Consider the following 20,596-nt stretch of genomic DNA (forward strand, 5'->3'; position numbering starts at 1 on the left):
CGATGGCATGGAACACAGCAGAGGCCACCACAGTGTATACGTGTTGTTTGTTTTTTTGTTGTCATTTTACTTTTGTAGCTGTATGTAGAAATGGCTGGTTGCATCAGCTCTGCTCTTTTTAATGTGTTTAATGTCCTTTGTGTTCTTTGATGTGTCCCTCTTACACACGTGCTTATGAGTGCTCTGGCTATGAGGTTTTTTTTTAATTTTAAGCCTCAGTCTGGACCCCCTCTCCAGGGGCCCAGGCTTAGACTGAATTTGTATTTTATTTTTTCTCACACCCCCAAGCATTTACCTGTTTCTCATCTTTTTTGTAAGGGGCGCCCAAAGTTGGCAGATGCTTTTCTGTCTCCCTGTAATGTTTGTCTGCTCTTGAACGGGATTGTGCTGAAAAACTTAATTTCTCCTTGAGGATTATTAAAGGTATTTCTGGTTCTGATACTAGAAAAAGTAAAACATTGGATTTAAGAACAGCAGACTTTATATGAAGTTTAGCACGGGGATTAATGAAGTATTTCTGATTCTGATTCTGATTAAACCCATAGGTTTGACGGACAGCTAGAGCAGCGCCAGAAGGTTCGCAGCTTTGTCACCGGAGGCACTTTGTCACTCTTTGTGCAATGGGAGACAGTCACATTCGGACAGAAAATACCCCAAAATGTCCCTTAATCGGAAGCATAGATACACTAAATTGCCAAAAGTATTTGGCTACCCATCCACATGATGACAATCAGGTATCCTAATCACTTGGTGTATAAAATCAAGCACTTAGTCATGGAGACTGTTTCTACAAACATTTGTGAAAGAATGGGCCACTCTCAGTGATTTCCAGTGTGGAACTGTCATAGGATGCCACCTGTGCAACAAATCCAGTCATGAAATTTGCTCGTTCCTAAATTTTCCAAAGTCAACTTTATTATAAAAAAATGTGAATAGTTTGGGAACAACAGCAACTCAGCCACCAAGTGGTAGGCCACGTAAACTGACAGAGAGGGGTCAGCGAATGCTGAAGCGCATAGTGCAAAGACTTTCTGCACAGCCAGTTGCTACAGAGCTCCAAACTTCATGTGACCTTCCAATTAGCCCACGTACAGTACGCAGAGAGTTTCATGGAATGTGTTTCTAAGCCATACATCGCCAAGTCCAATGCAAAGCGTGGAATGCAGTGGTGTAAAGCACGTCGCCACTGGACTCTAGAGCAGTGGAGACGCGTTCTCTGGATTGATCTGGCAATCTGATGGACCAGTCTGGGTCTGGAGGTTGCCAGGAGAACGCCACATTTCGGACTGCATTGTGCAAAGTGTGAATTTTGGTGGAGGAGGTATTATGGTGTGGGGTTGGTTTTTCAGGAGTTGGGCTTGGCCCCTTAGTTCCAGTGAAAGGGACTTTGAATGCTCTAGGATACCAAAACATTTTGGACAATTCCATGGGATGGCATATGTAAAGGAAGGTGGCCAAATACTTTTGGCAATATAGTGTACGTCCAGAGGGTCTTAAAGGCCTACTGAAACCCACTACTACCGACCACGCAGTCTGATAGTTTATATATCAATGATGAAATCTTAACATTGCAACACCTACTCAGTGACCTTGTGGTTAGAGTGTCCGCCCTGAGATCGGTAGGTTGTGAGTTCAAACCCTGGCCGAGTTATACCAAAGACTATAAAAATGGGACCCATTACCTCCTTGCTTGGCACTCAGCATCAAGGGTTGGAATTGGGGGCTAAATCACCAAAAATTATTCCCGGGCGCGGCACCGCTGCTGCCCACTGCTCCCCACACCTCCCAGGGGATGAACAAGGGGATGGGTCAAATGCAGAGGACAAATTTCACCACACCAAGTGTGTGTGTGACAATCATTGGTACGTTAACATGCCAATACGGCCGGGTTAGCTTACTAAAGTGCAATTTTAAATTTTGCGTGAAATATCCTGCTGAAAACGTCTCGGTATGATGATGCCTGCGCGTGACGTCACGGATTGAATAGGACATTTTGGGACAGCATGGTGGCCAGCTATTAAGTCGTCTGTTTTCATCGCAAAATTCCACAGTATTCTGGACATCTGTGTTGGTGAATCTTTTGCAATTTGTTCAATGAACTATGGAGACAGCAAAGAAGAAAGCTGTAGGTGGGAAGCGGTGTATTGCGGCAGGTGTTGTGCCGGATAACGCACCCCCGCCGTAGAATGCACCCCTTGACTGTTGTGCCGGATAGCACAGCCCGTGTTTCATTGTTTACATTCCCGAAAGATGACAGTCAAGCTTTACCATTGGTCTGTGGAGAACTGGGACAACAGAGACTCTTACCAGGAGGACTTTGAGTTGGATACGCAGACGCGGTACCGTGAGTACGCATGTAGCCACTATGTGCATGTCACGTACGTAACTTTGGGGACTTTGGGGAAATATATGTGCTGTATGAACTTTGGGGAGGTGAACAATACTTTGTGCTGTGGGATTAAGTGTGTTGTGCAGGTGTTTGAGTTGTATTGGCGGGCTAAATGGACGGGAGAGGGAGGTGTTTGTTATGCGGGATTAATTTGTGGCATATTAAATATAAGCCTGGTTGTGTTGTGGCTAATAGAGTATATATATGTCTTTTGTTTATTTACTGTTTTAGTCATTCCCAGCTGAATATCAGGTCCCACCCGCCTCTCACAGCATCTTCCCTATCTGAATCGCTCCCACTGCCCTCTAGTCCTTGACTCTCACTTTCCTCATCCACGAATCTTTCATACTCGCTCAAATTAATGGGGAAATCGTCGCTTTCTCGGTCCGAATCGCTCTTGCTGCTGGTGGCCATGATTGTAAACAATGTGCAGATGTGAGGAGCTCCACAACCTGTGACGTCACGCTACTCGTCTGCTACTTCCGGTACAGGCAAGGCTTTTTTATCAGCGACCAAAAGTTGCGAACTTTATCGTCGATGTTCTCTACTAAATCCTTTCAGCAAAAATATGGCAATATCGCGAAATGATCAAGTATGACACATAGAATGGACCTGCTATCCCCGTTTAAATAGGAAAATCGCATTTCAGTAGGCCTTTAAGATAAGATAGGATAGACTTTACTCATCCTACAGTGGGGAAAGTATGTTGCAGTGTGGATAAAAAGCATCTGACCCTGGCATCAACATCCTATCAGTTCTTTAGATCGACATACCAAGAATGCAGGAAGAGAGACAGCCTATCAGAATTCACAACACTTAGAAGGTAGCGCACGACACACTTGACAACTTTGAAAAATGTGTATCAAGGACAATTGTAGCGGCGTGCTGACGTCAACAGTATAGATGACCACTCTGACAGGAATCCTGAGCTGAATGCACATGTTCTCTCCATACAGACCGCTGACTCATTGGTGGACATTACCCTATTCTCCGACAAAAACACTGTTTTCTTGACGCATATCACTCCCGCATCAGCTGAACTCATGGCCAGCGTAGCACAGGAATCAGATCCAACGGCAAAAACGTCAAAATGCACCCACTGCCTCTAATGAGGCGACAAAGCACGAGCATTTTTGTGGCCATATAATGAGGAAACGACCAACAATAGACCGGAGCCTACCCATCACTTCAGAAGCTCAGACTCTCCACTCCTTGCTCGGCAAATAACAATGTCTGAAGGAATAATAGGCCCATTGTGTGTCCTCCCGCTTCACGGCGCTTTGTTTCAGCCAACATTCGAGTCGCAGCATGAGCATTGCAGGGGAACATCCGATTATGCTAAGCTAATGGGAAACACTTCAAATAATGAACTGCATGTGAGACCTCAGTAAACATTGAAATTAATATGAATTAATGAGTTTGTGTGGAATTAATGAATAGTTTATTACCTATTTTATCTTGCTTTGTCTGCAGAGGAGTAGCACGGCTCAGTGTGGAGATCTACGTTTTAAGAAAACACTTATAAACACACCTAACAACTTCAAAGACAATATTTTGTTACATTTTTGTCCAAACTAATGAATCATTTTCGGTTCTAAACGGCCTCTGAAACGTACCGGTCCCGCACCCCCCGCGCCCGTGTCAAAGTCATTGCTGGTTTACGAGCAGACGAGCATGTTCGGCGGCACACAATCACAGAGTACTTACAAGCAGACAGTGTGTAGACAGAAAAGGGAGAACGGACGCATTTTGGCTTAAAAACTAAAGATAAAGGTGAAGTTATAACACTGAAACGCCCTCAGGAAGGAACGGCAGTGTTTTAGCTACTTCTAAATCACTAATCCTGGAAGAGGTGCTTTAAGACATGGCTAGCTAGCTAGCGGCTAATGTCCATCCACCGTCAGCAGTGATTTAGCTACTTCTAAATCAGTAATCCTCGCCTCCATGGCGACAAATAAAGTACGTTTCTTACAAGTATCATCCCTGCAGGACGAGGAATAGCTAAACATGCTTCACTACACACCGTTGCTCACCGGTGTCAAAATGTAAACAAACGGCATTGGTGGATCTACACGTAACATCCACTATAATGATACCAAGTACAGGCACGTATCGAGTCGATACTACTATGGTTACGTCGATATTTTTCGGCATCACAACATCTTTTGTTTTTTTAAATTCATATTATGTTTTTGAACTCAGGAAATATGTCCCTGGACACATGAGGACTTTGAAAATGACCAATGTATGATCCTGTAACTACTTGGTATCGGATTGATACCCAAATTTGTGGTACCATCCAAAACTAATGTAAAGTATCAAACAGAAGAATAAGTGATTTTTACATTTTAACAGAAGTGTAGATCGAACATGTTAGAAGAGAAACTAAGCAGATATTAACAGTAAATGAACACATAGATTAATAATACATTTTCTACCCCTTGTCCTTAATATTTTTGACAAAATAATAGAATGGTAAATGACACAATATATTACTGCATATGTCAGCAGACTAAATAGGAGCGTTTGTTTGTTTACTTACTAATAAAAGAAAGGGTTGTCTAGTATGTTCACTATTTTATTTAAGGACTTAACTGCAATAAGAAACATATGTTTAATGTACCCTAAGATTGTTTGTTAAAATAAAGCCAATAATGCAATTTTTTGTGGTCCCCTTTATTTTGAAAAGTACCGAAAAGTATCGAAATCATTTTAGTACCGGTACCAAAATATTGGTATTGTTACAACAATATATATATATATATATAAGTACTTAATGTCATAGATTTTTTTCAACTTGACAGAAGACCTATGTACTGCTTGAAATTGCATGCCTTTTAAACTTTAATAGTATCCAATATTACAACAAATATTACAGTATATTATACTTCCCAAACATGTTTTTGTCTAAATAAAAATTCCTAATTTTACAGCAAACTACCCATCAAATTCATAAAAAATACAATACATTTTACGTTGTTCTTTACAGCATATTCAATCAATCAATCAATCAATGTTTATTTATATAGCCCTAAATCACAAGTGTCTCAAAGGGGTGCACAAGCCACAACGACATCCTCGGTACAGAGCCCACATAAGGGCAAGGAAAAACTCACCCCAGTGGGACGTCGATTACTGCAAATTGAAAATAACTAATACTTTTTTTTGCGTTAAAATTGTGTTGACTGAACGGCCAGTTTTTGACTGTAAAATCTACGGTTGTTGTTTTTAACGGTGTATTACTGTAACTGGAAAGACGGTGCATTTGTTTTTACGGTAGAAAAACTGTCAGCTAAGTTGCCAGAATAAAAAAGGGAACCTGTACTGTTTTTCCATTAACAAAATAATGTTTTAAAAAACTATGTACATTTTACACAAAAATTCTGGCAACTGAGCTGTTAGCTTTTTCCCTAAACCCCCCCCAAAAAACAGTGGTACTGTTTTTCCATTTATCGTAAAATGTTATAAAAAATAAAAACACTATTTTGTGTGGCAATGTAAAGTTTTTACTGTAAAATCAACATTCAACTTAAAATAATTTATATAATTAATAATAAAAATCCAGAGGCAAATTCATACATTATTCGCTGTTACAAACGGCCCTCTGATGGCAGCCATAACTGCGATGTGGCCCTCAATTAAAACGAGTTGGACATCCTTGACCTAACACATGAAACGTGACAAATTTGCGGTGCGCACTATCCACTTAAGCTGCCAGAAGGCAGTTGAGTGTTGGGTATCTTAAAATGTGTTTTGTGACAATTCCAACTTAGACCATAGAATGTGCATTCTAAAATGATGAACTTGTCCTCTTCCTCTCACGCGAGATCCACCCAGGAATGGGTCTATATGAATCCCTTTCCTACTGTAGGAGTCTCTTTAAAAAAAAAAAAAAAAGTAATAGTGTGGAGGGAGGGTTTGATCAGCGCGCTACAAGAGCAAAGGTCACCGCCTCTGTCAATAGTGTTGAGGGAGGAGCACCATCGACTAGGGGCGGGGCATGTGCGGGACGGCGAGACACAGCTGGCAGGTGATTAGATTTCATTCAAAAAACATGACCCGGTGAAGCAGTAGCCTGCACCATTCCAAAAGCAGAATAGGTCGATAGCGCCAGCCAAGGACGTTAAAATAACCAAATGGCGGACATTTCCATGAAAATATGGAGAAGCTGCTGATGGTGTGTTTGATGGCAGAGCAGCTTGAAGGAGATCCGTATGCTGCTCCAATGTAAAGGCTGTCCATCATTATTGCATTACTTCATAAAACAACTGTAGTTGTTTGTTATACAGTCTATTGTATTGCTTTTCATAAAACATTCCTCATCTAAAATGTTTTTCTTTTTAAAAAGGCATGTTAAAATCGTAGTGTTTTGGGGGCCAATCATGGTTTAAATTGATTTTGATTATTTCAATATGAGTTTGTGTCAGAGAACTAATTAAAGTTGTATCCCAAGGTACCACTGTACTCACACTTAGACACAATGCCATTGTAAGCTACTTTTCTGAGACCACTATTGAGTTCAGTGCAGTCACACAGGATTACTGTGAAGGCCGGAAATGTGCGGTTGGTGTTGGAGCGCTTGACAACTGTACTGTGTGGCAGTAAGATGAAGCTGGATGTAAATAAAGTTCCCCCAGAGTTCACGGCTGTCATCCTTCCCTGACTTTACGCGAGGAAAGCATTGAGATTGCTGAACTTATTATTTTGAAAGGCTCATGGTTCCTCTGAATCATTTATCAGTGCTGAGCTACACATAAATACCTTCCAAAAACAACACATTTTACTCCTGTCATTACTGAAAACTAAGGATGTGCCGATCAATCGTCCACTGATTAGTATCAGAAGATTTTCGAGAAAAAGTACACTAATTGATGTATTTTCATACCAATCACAAGCCCCTCTGGTTGACACTGTATTTATTTTTAGTCCCCAGGCGGCTGAAAAGCGGCTAGCAACTGTCTCCATTAGAGGTGCTGAAAAAATGGATTTACATCCGAATTGTGATTCGTATTTATTCTGAATCTAAATCAGTTTATAATTCTCAAAAAATACTTTTTAGGCCATTTTTATTTCATACCAAATATTTTTAAACCAAATAATATTGATTCATTTTGAACTAAATATTCAACCCAAGAGTCGGAATAGAATCATGAGTTGTTGTAAAATCATCATCCCTATCGTCTACATCAGACCTGGGAAAATTAAGGCCCGGGGCCCACGTGTGGCCCGTTAAGCTTTTCAATCTGGCATTCCCAAATAATTGATTTAGATTTTTAAGATGTAAAGTGTAGGTGCCATTATGATGTGCAGTCATGTTTTCTAACGACCGTAAGTCTTCAACTATTCTAAGTATTTCAATGGTTGGAATCTGCGCTTATGGATGATATACCAGTTACTATTGTAATCTAATTATTTACTATTGTAATATAATTAGTTTCTATGGTCATCTAATTAGTTACGATGGTCATCTACGTCACAGCAGCTCAGACGAGGCACCAAGCAGTGTGGGTGGGGAGCGTTTCCACAGACGTGGATGGAGATTTTCACAACTAAGTTCTAAAGCTTAGTGATATATCAGATTTTAGGTGGGTTTATTTTGTACCCTTCGCGTTCATACTTCACTGTTTGTTGCATTTTTGTTGCGTTTCACTTGATTGTAAAATGTGTCCATCGAAAGGGGGTGTGACGTTCATATTTTGTCAATATTCAGTGTTTTATCCTTCGTAGAAAAATTTAAAATTCCATTACGTTTTTTACGGCGGTCTGTCATAAAGTTTTTTAGCATTCAATCAGACATTATTGTGAGGTTTTGTATTAATGTTCCTAAAAATAGATATACCGGCTCCCAGACATATTTGTTTCTCTAAATGTGGCCCCCGAGTCAAAATAATTGCCCAGGCCTGGTCTACATACACAGTGTGGAGCCGCTCCTTTAAGTCCATAAGGATCGCTTCCATTGCATAGCATGGTCTACTGCCTAGTTTCTCTTATTATATTCTTATTTTTTACTGTTATGTTTTTATTCTTATTGTCGCTTTTTATTTGTATTGTTATATTTTCAATTATATTTCCATTTATACCCCCATTATTTACTTTTTACTTTTTAAATTTGATCTCAATTCTGTGCACTGCTGCTGGAATAAAAAAACTCCTGAGGCAACTCTCCTGAAGGAATCAATAAAGTACTATCTTGCGGCAAATAAATTGCATTTCTTAGTATTTTTAAGTTTCATTATCAAATATCAGGCTGAACATTTTACGCAGTGAAAACAAGTCAGGAGCAGGAATGCTAAAAGCTAAGCTAGTTGCTAAGCTAACTTGAAAAAAAACAAAACAAGAAATAAGTGATTAGTAAAGTTTTAACAGTGTAAATTTAAGAATGGTACAGCAGAAAGTAAGCCGCTATTAACAAGAAAGTAACAAGTTAATTCCAAACTTTTTCCACAAAAAGCCGCACACTGTAAATTGAAAGCATGCGGGGGCAAGGTTGATATTTTTAATTTTCAAAACCACTGACATTAAACAATAATACAAAGCTTTGGGCTACTACGGTACGCAAAATACAAATACAGTATGTCAAATTTCCTCTATATTAAAATAAAATTGCAACATTCATAAACCTTTAGTTTAGTTCCTCATTCAAATCCACTGTTTACATTGCTGTCAACTAGAGATGTCCGATAATTTCGGACTGCCGATATTATTGGCCGATAAATGCTTTAAAATGTAATATCGGAGATTAACGGTATCTGTTTCAAAAAGTAAAATTTATGACTTTTTAAAACGCCGCTGTACGGAGTGGTACGCGGACGTAGGGAGAAGTACAGAGCGCCAATAAACCTTAAAGGGACTGCCTTTGCGTGCCGGCCCAATCACATAATACCTACAGCTTTTCACACACACAAGTGAATGCCAAGCATAATTGGTCAACAGCCATACAGGTCACACTGAGGGTGGCCGTATAAACAACTTTAACACTGTTACAAATATGCGCCACACTGTGAACCCACACCAAACAAGAATGACAAACATTTCGGGAGAACATCCGCACCGTAACACAACATAAACACAACAGAACAAATACCCAGAACCCCTTGCAGCACTAACTCTTCCGGGATGCTACAATATACACCCCCCCGCTATCCCTACCTGTGTTGGCAGGCAAACATGTTAAACCCACTTGTGTAAAAAATATATTGTAACTAAAATATGGACCACGGACATCTGGAACCTGGCTGCTCATCATCAATCAAAAAAAGAATGCCCGCCCACCCCCCAAACAAAAAATATGTGGACGCAAATCAAGATTGCCCGCCAATATGTGCGCACACAGTGCGCCAAATAACATTGCCCTGCAACTACAATATGAGGTATCAGCGATAAAACGTTGAATATTAAGGGTATGTGAATCATTCCGACCTTCTTTACTTCCCTGACGACCTCCTTAAAGTTTTGTAATCCATCAGAAATATTTAGCCATCCATCCATGTTCTATCGATGTCTCTTAAGCAACTAAAAGTGTGGCGATTGCATATTACCCATCAGGCCTCGGAAATGGGTTGAATGGGTGTATATTTGAATTGTGTATGGTACTATTAGACATTTTTTTTAATAAAATCCACATAGTTCAGTGGGCAAGTTGTATAACATGTTTTAACATTCTGTGTTGGCTTTTGGTTAATTGGACCATGAATTGGAAAGGTTGTCCAAATTAATACCTACATAATAAGTCTGTGCAACTTATGCTTGTGTAATGCATGAGGTCAATAATAACCACTGTGGACCACATCCACTGAGCCAATATTTACCAACCTTTTTTGAGGCAAGGCACATTTTTCTCATTTAAAAAATCCGTAGGCACACCACCAGCAGAAAACGTTAAAAAAAATGAAACTCCACCAGGTCGTCGTGCCTTATTTTGAGTTTGTTAGTGTTTTCCTGTGTGTAGTGCTTTAGTTCTTGTCTGGCCCTTCCTGTTTTGTTGGTGTGTTCCTGTAGCAGTTTCATGTCTTCCTTTGAGCGCTGTTCCGCGCACCTGGTTTGTGTTAGCAAGCAAGGCTATTTACATTGTTGCTATCCTTATTTGTGTGGACATTGTTGATTGTCATGTCAAGAACAGACGTACTTTGTGGACGCAGTAAGTTTTTGCTGTCGTCCAGCGTTCTGTTTGTTTACTTTGTAGCCAGTTCAGTTTTACTTTCGTCTTGGATAGCCATTGCCTTTCCCTTTCGTTAATTTTTGGTTTAAGCATTACATACCTTTTTACCTGCACACTGCCTCCCGATGTGGTCTGCATATTGGGATCACAACAAACCATCCTCGTCTCACCCGACACTTTACAACTTTTACAAAGCAATTAACTACCCGCTGCCACCTACTGACATGGAGTATTACGTGGTTACCCTGCCGAGTTTTACACAGCACAGACACTAGACAACGGCACATTATTTGCAGATTATAATTATTGATTTGCAAAAAATACTTTTTGGACCGATTAGGTGAAGTTGCATAATTTCCCACTGCACACCAGACAATATCTCACGGCGCCACGGCACAGTGGTTGAAAAACTCTGCACTGGGCAACAGACCAAAGTCCATCCAGGGGCCGTAGTTTGGAAACCTCTGAATTAAGCAATTATTTTGCATACCACTGAATGGAGCCCGAGTGGTACCGCAGTTTGAAAAACACTGCTTCAAAGAGTTCCGCCTATGAGTGGGGTGGCACCTGGGTTGGCCTATCAGGTGCTAGCGGTGGCACGCGCCACCCCAGGCCACCCTATAGACACGCCACTGGGTGGGAGTAGGTAAACTATTTGTTTGTGAAGAACTTGAATAGTTCATTTTCTACATTTTCTTTTTAATTCCTGCATTTTAATACTTTTTTGGGGGGGATTAACTTTTCATTTTCACAGATTTTTGCACTGTACAGTATATATTTGTGCACCTTGTGCGCTGTTCTTTATTTGGTGCAATAAACATCACCAACAAGAATCCTGCGAGTGAGCCATTATTGGTTGCATGATTATACATAAATATTATTTGAGCGAACCCGCAACATCTTGGAATAATTCCCTGGACACCAGGACGACTTTATGGACAAAATCCATAGCCTTTAAATGAGTAGTAGATAGTATGTGTGTTTAGTTATTGTGTACTATTGACTTTGTTTTGATCATTATAAAAAAGATTTAGGAACTTGCTTAAATATTGTGTTGATATTGTTAAATGGGTACTGCACTTTTTTTGGAATTTTGCCTATTGTTCACAATCATTGTGAAAGACACGACAACGGATGGATTTTTTAAATGCATTCTAAGTTGTAAATAAAAGTAAATAAAAGTCAGCTGACAGCAGAGCAAATGGGACTTCCTCTATTTCGCCCATAAAACCCAATAAATAACCATTCAAAAACTGCCAACAATACTCCTTTTACATTTCGTGATTTGAATATTACTCAAGTATTAGTGATATTGTTATTATAAGCGCTAACGCAGACAAACTATTTATAGCAGCGCCGTGATCACAAATGTGTGTCCTTATGTGGCCCGGGGGCCATTTGCGGCCCGCAGGTCATTTTTTAACGGCCCCACATCACATTTTAAAAATACAATTGAAAACAATGTAAAATGGAAAAAGTGGTATAAAAGAGCAAACAGGGGAAATGTAACAAGAAAATATTACAATGTTTACTCTAATAACACATAGCTGCCATGCAGGCTGTTTCTGTCTTTAAAAAATAATAATGACTCAAAATCAATGTCATTATGAATTATTTACCTATTCAAGGCTCCAATTACGTCACATTAAATATTCCACTTTGAGATGTTTTTGAGGGAAAATGTTGCATATTTTGTGTTTGCCATATAAAAAACTGAGCTGTTTTTTTTTTTTAAAGAAGGGTCTAAATCGAACAAACAAAAAACATACAACAACAAAACTTATAATTGACGGATGGATCTGAAGTTGATCTCAAGATTATTGTGTTAAAAGTAAACCGTAAAACAAAAATAATAATTTATTTTTTAACACTTTAATAAGTAGGACCCTATTGGCTCCCCAATAATTTTAGTGCAATTTGTTTTAAGAGTCATTGCTCAAAAAATAATAATGAATTAAAATCAATGGTGTTATGAATTAATGACCTATTTAAGGCTCCAATTATTTTATAATCTCAAATATTCCACTTAAAATTTTTATTGGGTGAAAATATTGCATATTTTGTGTATTTAAAAAATGGGTTTTCTTTGACAAAAAGAGCATACAAGGCAAATCTTTAAAAACATTATATTGACAGAGAGACCTAATGTTGATGTAGAGATTTAAAACTTAAATAATAATACAAATAATAGTACTGAATAATGACACATTTTTAATATTTTTTTTACCAAAACCCTTAGGGGTCCCCGGGATCAAGCCTGAGTGGAGGCCTAAATGTATATTTTTTATACATATATTGTATTGGTTTTTAAAATAAAAAATATCAAAATGGCCCCCGGTTGCTTTGATTTTTCAGTGTGCGACCCTTATTGGGAACAAGTTTGGACACCCCTTGCCTATGTATACATCATCAGGTGCTCTGCTGCTTTCTTCCCTCATTGCTCCCTGTAAATGTATTCTAGATCATAAATCATGCATCTCACCTGGACAGAAGACGTCTGAGTAGGTATTCCGACATGTTGGTACACTTTGACAGCCATTTAGGACCCGTAACTGGCAAGGACAACACGAAAAGACGCCCATTTCTTTGCGAGGATTATGAGACGATCTTCATCTAAATGGGAATATATAAACATCCTATCAGTTGGCATCATAATGACAGCAGACCTAGTACAGTAAGTGATGTTTTACTATGTTTGTTTGCTCTCATGAAGTCTGCAGTGAGTAATAATCAGCGACAAAGAAAAAAAAAAGCAAACATTGTGATGCGTTTTAGTTAATGCTCCGCGTTTGCTTAAAACGATCAAAATATATAAATATTAAACATTATTATAAATCTGTCTGTTACTACATTACATATATATTCACATCATGTATATAAAACCTCAATGGAGGTGTTTGGATGTTTTTTGAAGGGCTTTGTAGGCAGAATTGCCTGGCTCCCACAGGCTGCATTGTAAGCGGACTTTGGATCACATTTATTTAATATCTAGAATGCAAAAAAAAAAAAAAAAAACAGCATCTAAGTTACTATTTAGAAATATAGGGAAACTACAAATGAGCGCTTCATTCACTAACAATGTTACAAAATGATCAATTACAATAATACATAATGTTGGATATAGAGAACATACAAACCCTTTATTTATTAAATCACATTTATTGAGATTCAACGATTTGGTGCATTTGCAAACAGCTACAATTATGCACAAAGCCATACTTGCCAACCCTCCCGGATTTTCCGGGAGACTCCCGAAATTCAGCGCCTCTCCCGAAAACCTCCCGGGACAAATTTTCTCACGAAAATCTCCCGAAATTCAGGCGGACTCAGGTCCATGCAGACCTGAGTCCGCTTTCCCACAATATAAACAGCGTACCTGCCCAATCACGTTATAACTGTAGAATGATGGAGGGCGAGTTCTTAGTTTCTTATGTGGGTTTATTGTTAGGCAGTTTCATTAACGTCCTCCCAGCGCGGTAACAACACACAACAACAGCAGTCACGTTTTCGTCTACCGTAAAGCAGTTCGTCTGCCGTAAACAGCAATGTTGTGACACTCTTAAACAGGACAATACTGCCATCTAGTGCATTTGATGAAAGCACTTTTGTGCGTGCCACACAGCAATGCATCATCAGAGATGATGCATTGGTTCAGCATGGTTAGAACAATAGTGACAGAGAATAGAACAAGGATGGACAATTCAACCCTTAACTCAACAATGAGTAGATGAGTGTTATGTGTGTGTATATGTGTAAATAAATGAACACTGAAATTCAAGTATTTCTCTTATATATATATATATATATATATATATATATATATAATAAAAGAAATATATATTTTAGCTTGAATTCACTGAAAGTCAAGTATTTCTTGTGTATATATATATATATATATATATATATATATATATATATACTTGACTTGGTGAATTCTAGCTGTAAATATACTCCTCACCTCTTAACCACGCCCCCAACCAAGCCCCCCAACCACACCCCCTGCCCCCCCACCTCCCAAAATCAGAGGTCTCAAGTTTGGCAAGTATGACAAAGCACACTATAACCTGCTACCCAAGAATGTACAACAATTCTTCTCAACAAAAGGAGAAATATAACATTAGAGGACAATCTAATTTAAAACATTTGTATGCACGAACAACACTTAAAACCTTTAGCATATCTGTATGTGGAATTAAATTATGGAACGGATTAACCAAAGAAATAAAAAAAGCACCAAAATGATTCACTATAAGAGACTGTTCAAACTACAAGTGTTCACAAAGTACACAGAACAAGAATGATGAACAACACCTTGAACCCTTTTTTATTTTTTTTGTTTAGACAAAGATAATTTACATATTTAATATTTGTTTGCTTACTATGGTATATTATTTGTTCATTATTTATTTGTTCACTGTTCTGTTAGAGACAGCAAGGAAATGGGATAAAATTGCTATGGCATGAAAAGGGGTAGGATTAAATAAACTCTGCTTCTTCCTACTCCTTTTCGGACGTGCTGTAATGAAACAACCGCAAATGTGTATCGTATGCATGTTAGAAATACACTGAAACTGAACGGAACTGAGCATCCAACCTCGTGTCTTTCATAATGATTGTAAATGACTGGAAAAATGCCATAAAAAAGTAAAGTTCCCTTTTAAAAAAGTGTCAATAGCACTCACAATGAATGAATGAATGAATGAATGAAATAAGTTTGAATGAAATAAGTTTATTTCGGTCATATAATCAACCATCAACCATTTTGTGTGACCAGTTTAACAGTATAAATTAGACATATTGACAATCATACACATTTACACACAAAAAGAAAATAAAATAAAAATAATGACCAAAAAAGGAATAGGCTGAAGCCAAAGCTTATATTTGCCTATCCTATACATTCACTGAACATTAGATTGCCTGGAACATCAACGTTAAAAAAAAACAAAAAACAATGGGATGAAAGTAATTGTTACTATATTTTATAATTTTCAATTATTCCACCTTTCAAGGTTTTCTTAAACCACAACAAAAAAACTACATGTCTTAAGCTCATCACTGAGCTTGTTCCACCATTTAACTCCTAAAACTGAAATAGATTTGTATTTTATATTTGTTCTTACTTTACCTATTTCAAAAATCAATACCCCCGTAAATTATAGTTGTCTCCTCTTAATTGGAATAACCTAAGAATACAAGCTGGAAGGCTGTTCTTTACTCGAAAAAATAATTTCCATTGTTTTTAAAAAACACAATATCTGAACATTTTAACACATTAGAACTTATAAATAATGTATTGGTATGTTCGTAGTAGCACGCTTTGTGTATTATTCTAATGACCCTTTTTTGAAGTTTAATTATAGATAAATAATACATAAATAATTGTATTATTATTATTATAAATACACTGAAAGTTTACAGTGAACACGTGTGATCGGTATTGGAATCGGCCGATACCGCTCATGCATTATCGGCGTAAAAACCCTGATCCATACATCCCTATTGCAACCATTCGAGGGTGTAGTCTGCAGTTTGCACAAAATTGCCAACCTTGAATAAGATAAGTGGTAGAAAATGGATAAGTAGATGGATGGACAATCATGCTTTCAAAGTATCAGGTGATAATGGCTGCTCTCGCAAGGTTGTGCTAAAACATGTTTCCGTTCATAAAATGGCATAAAACTTTTTCCAGAAATGTTTTGCCTGCTGCTCCCCTCGAAGAGCCATGGAGGCTGCATTGTGGGCAGAACAATGTGATGACAGGGTTGTCCTTTGGGAACATCTAATTAGTTCCACTAGGGGAGCAAAGCAGCACCGCATCGTGCCCTGATATTTGGCTTGGGCACTCAGCGGAAAGATAGCCACGAGGCCCACTTTAATTGCAAAAAGAATAAAAAAAGAAAAATTCATGTGTTTGCAACTTTACCTGTCCCTTATCATGAGTCCACAAGGTAGTGACCATTTTTCTGCATGTGTGCTGACATGCACCCCAAGTAAACTCGTCTGTAGAAGCCTCTGTGTGTGTGTGTGTGTGTGTGTTCTTGTATTGCTACCCTTCCGTGAAAAAAAGACCTCAACGGCGGAGTGGGCGGATGATGGTTGCATAGAAGCTCCACAATGGTCACAAAGGCGGAAGAAGGCTGCAGCAAAGATGCGCCCCCAATTGTCTTGGTCTCCATGCCATTGGACCCTGGCCTTCTCTTTGCCAAGGACAGTGTGGTGGCTGTCTGTGCACCAGTCTCCCCACTTTAAAAGATTTCCTGCACAATCATACTCGTTTCGAGTGATCGCCGACGACCCTTCTTGCGACATCAACCAGGAAAAAGTTTTTGGTTGGTTGATAAGTTTATCGACATCTTAAATAATTAAATCCATGTAATGCTTTAAAAAGGCAAAAGGATGGCACAAAAAGCCAAAAGGCTTGTTTCCATTGTGGTCCATTAAATATTCATCACATTTGATACATTCCAATAATAAAATATATATAACCTGTAACATGTATATATAAAAAATTACGCTAAAAAAATGGATACATTCTGTACATATACACAGTATACATGCCAGGTGATTGGAAAAAACAATATATATTCCATATGAGGACTGGTGAACAAGTTAGGACAGAAATCATGGTCCCAATACGAAAAACCATTGCATCTCATAGAGAGCCAAATACTAGAGTCCGTGAACATTGCTCCAAAGTCAGGATTTTTGTTGTTGATTTAACGTGCACACAAAAGTAAACATTGACAGGTGCATATGTGATAAAACAAGACGGCAGCTAAAGGAGGACTTTCCTATTCATCCCCGAAAAAAACCCGCCAGGTGAACTGCTGATTTTACGACTTCCGGTGCTGACGTAAGACAACCCGCGTCCCTTATGTCGGTGGTCCCCAACCTTTTTGTAGCTGTGGACCGGTCAACGCTTGAAAATTTGTCTCACGGACCGGGAGGGGGGTGTATATATATATATATATTATTTTATTTTTTTTTTTTCATAAAAAAATACAATCATGTGTGCTTACGGACTGTATCCCTGTAGACTGTATTAATCCATATTGATACATAATGTATATATTGTGTTTTTTATGTTGATTTAATAATACAAAAAAACTAAACAAAAAAAATATTATTTTTTATTTTTTTAATTCCTTGTGGCCTGGTACCAACCGGTACCGGGCCGCGGCCCGGTGGTTGGGGACCACTGCCTTATGTGACCAAAGGATGAAAAAATACACTACGGCAGTGGTCCCCAACCTTTTTGTAACTGCGGACCGGTCAACGCTCGAAAATTTGTCCCACGGACCAGAGGGGTGGGGAGGGGGGATGTTTTTTTTTTTTTTTTTTTTTTTTTGTCATAAAAAAATACAATCATGTGTGCTTAAGGACTGTATCCCTGCAGACTGTACTGATATATATTGATATATAATGTAGGAACCAGGAATATTAATAACAGAATGATTTAATAAAAAAATAAAAAATACACTTTTTTTTTTTGTGCGGCCCGGTACCAATCGATTCACGGACCGGTACCGGGGACCATTGCACTACTAAAAAATAGAGATCTAATTTGCACCACTGGTAGTGAAATCTATCAAAATTAGGGTGGTCCCAAAAAGGAGGGATTTTTCAAATTGACTGTGTGTCGGTTTTAAAAGTGGTCAACATATGAAATAACAAGTGTGTGTAAAAAAATTGAAGTGCTCCCCCTCTGGCCAACATACGTAATAACAAGTGTGTGTAAGAAATTGAAATGCGCCCCCTTTGGCCAAAATTAATTTAAAGAAATAATAGTAAATCCATCTATATAGAGACATACTGTAATAACTTCAAGTAAATAATGAAAACAATTACAAACAATTCTAAAAAAAAATAACTAAAAGCTTGCCTTTTTTATATTTGCATAGTATGCATTTATTATTAATGTTGTAAATATAAATCTTTATACATCGAGAAAGGGTGGTCCTAAAGAGGTAGGCATTTTTCGGAGGTCTCAAGAAGGTAAGAAATACAAGAATGTGTGTGTGTCGGCCAAACTCGGTAGTATTTTTTTCATTGATCCCTACAGGCAGGTGTTCATTGGACTTGAGCATGATTGACTTTGTTCAAGGAGCACTTCAGGCATTACTTCATTGAAAACGTGCTTTTAAACTGTAATTCTTTGCTGTTGCCTGTTTGATTGTGGGAAGGTAATCTGTGCGATTACAATAAACAGCCAAAAGAACAGTATCCAGTTAATCAAAATGAGACTTGTTTTTTTTTCTTGTTTTTTTGAACGCAATCCATGATTATTTTTGGATGTTTTATAGTGGACTGTTGGAAGGTACCTTTACAGGTACCAACCGAAATCTGGCGGTGTAAAACCAAACGGTACAATATCTCTTTTCAATACCTTTGCTGCAAGTGACGTCACGTCATTTCCAATTGTAAACTCAGCATCAGTTTAAGACGGGTTTAAGTAGGGGCTCTCTGGAACATTTTCAAAAATGTATGAAAAATGAAAAAAGATGAGGGGAAAAATATATTTTTTGTTTTAATATGGTTTCTGTAGGAGGACAAACATAACACAAACCAACCCTAATTGTTAGAAATCCCAGTGTTTGTATTAAACATGCTTCACTGATTTGGCGAGCGCCGTTTTGTCCTACTAATTTTGCCGGTCCTTGAACTCACCTTCGTTTGTTTACATGTACAACTTTCTCAGACTTTCTAAGACGTGTTTTATGCCACTCCTTTTTTAGTCTCTTTTTTTTTTTTTTTTTTTTTTTTTTTTTTTTTTTGTCATAAAAAAATACAATCATGTGTGCTTCCGGACTGTATCCCTGCAGACTGTCTTGATCTATATTGATATATAATGTAGGAACCAAAAATATTAATAACAGAAAGAAACAACCCTTTTGTACAATGAGTGTGAATGTGTGTATGAGGGAGTTTTTTTTGGGTTGGTGCACTAATTGTAAGTGTATCTTGTGTTTTTTTATGTTGATTTAATAAAAAATAAAACAAAAATAAAAAAATTATTATTATTATTATCTTTATTTATTTTTTTATTTCTTGTGCAGCCCGGTACCAATCGATCCACGGACCGGTACCGGCCCGGTGGTTGGGGACCACTGCACCATAGGGTTGTACGGTATACCGGTATTAGTATAGTACCGCGATACTAATGAATCATATTCGGTACCATACCGCCTCTAAAAAGTACCGGTCCAACCCCCCGTCGTCATAGAGTCGTGACATTGTTGGTTTTACAAGCAGACGAGCATGTTCGGCAGCGCACAATCAAGGAGTACTTACAAGCAGACTGTGTGGAGACAGAAAAGGGGGAACGGATGCATTTTGGCTTAAAAACTAAAGATAAAGGTGAAGTTATAACACTGAAAACACCCTCAGGAAGAGGTGCTTTAATACATGGCTAGCTAGTTAGCGGCTAAAGTCCATCCGCAGTAGTCAGTGTTTGAGCTACTTCTAAATCACTAATCCTGGTTTCCATGGCGACAAATAAAGAAAGTTTCTCACAAGTATCATCCCTGCAGGACGAGGAATAGCTAAACATGCTTCACTACACACCGTAGCTCCCCGGCGTCAAAATGTAAACAAACGCCATTGGTGGATCTACACCTGACATCCACTGTGATGATACCAAGTACAGGAGCGTATCTAGTCGATACTACTATGATTACATCAATATTTTTTAGCATCAGAACATCTTCTTTCGTTTTTTCAAATGTATATTATGTCTCATGGCAAATAATCTGTATGTAATATTGGCTGCATTTCAGAGAGTTGTTTGTGTGCCATGTTGTTCCAGACCACAGCAAATGTTACCCAGCTTGCAAAGATTGTAATAAATCAATTAGAAGAAGTCAGCCTGTTGTTTCCTTTAACTTGGACACACACATCTATACCTTTGGTCATTCTAAGCCAGTCATTTCCAGGAGTGATCTCACCATCTGAGAAGCCTCCATTTTACTAATGATTTTGAATGTTGTAAAAATGTGTAGAATAAATATTACATTTCAACATTTTTGTCAACAAAGATTTCCGTCAGC

At 38.3% G+C, this 20,596-nt stretch overlaps 1 long non-coding RNA gene across 1 annotated transcript in view; it reads right to left on the reverse strand.

The window, feature by feature from the left end:
- Positions 1–20,596, reverse strand: part of LOC140679394 (uncharacterized) — a 40,726-nt gene that overhangs the window by 18,552 nt on the left and 1,578 nt on the right. The window contains exon 2 of the long non-coding RNA XR_012050809.1: positions 13,030–13,160. This is a non-coding gene — a long non-coding RNA (uncharacterized lncRNA). The remainder of the gene's footprint in view (positions 1–13,029; positions 13,161–20,596) is intronic.

The sequence above is a fragment of the Nerophis lumbriciformis genome, linkage group LG14 (assembly GCF_033978685.3).
Source record: "Nerophis lumbriciformis linkage group LG14, RoL_Nlum_v2.1, whole genome shotgun sequence".
Lineage (NCBI taxonomy): Eukaryota > Metazoa > Chordata > Actinopteri > Syngnathiformes > Syngnathidae > Nerophis > Nerophis lumbriciformis.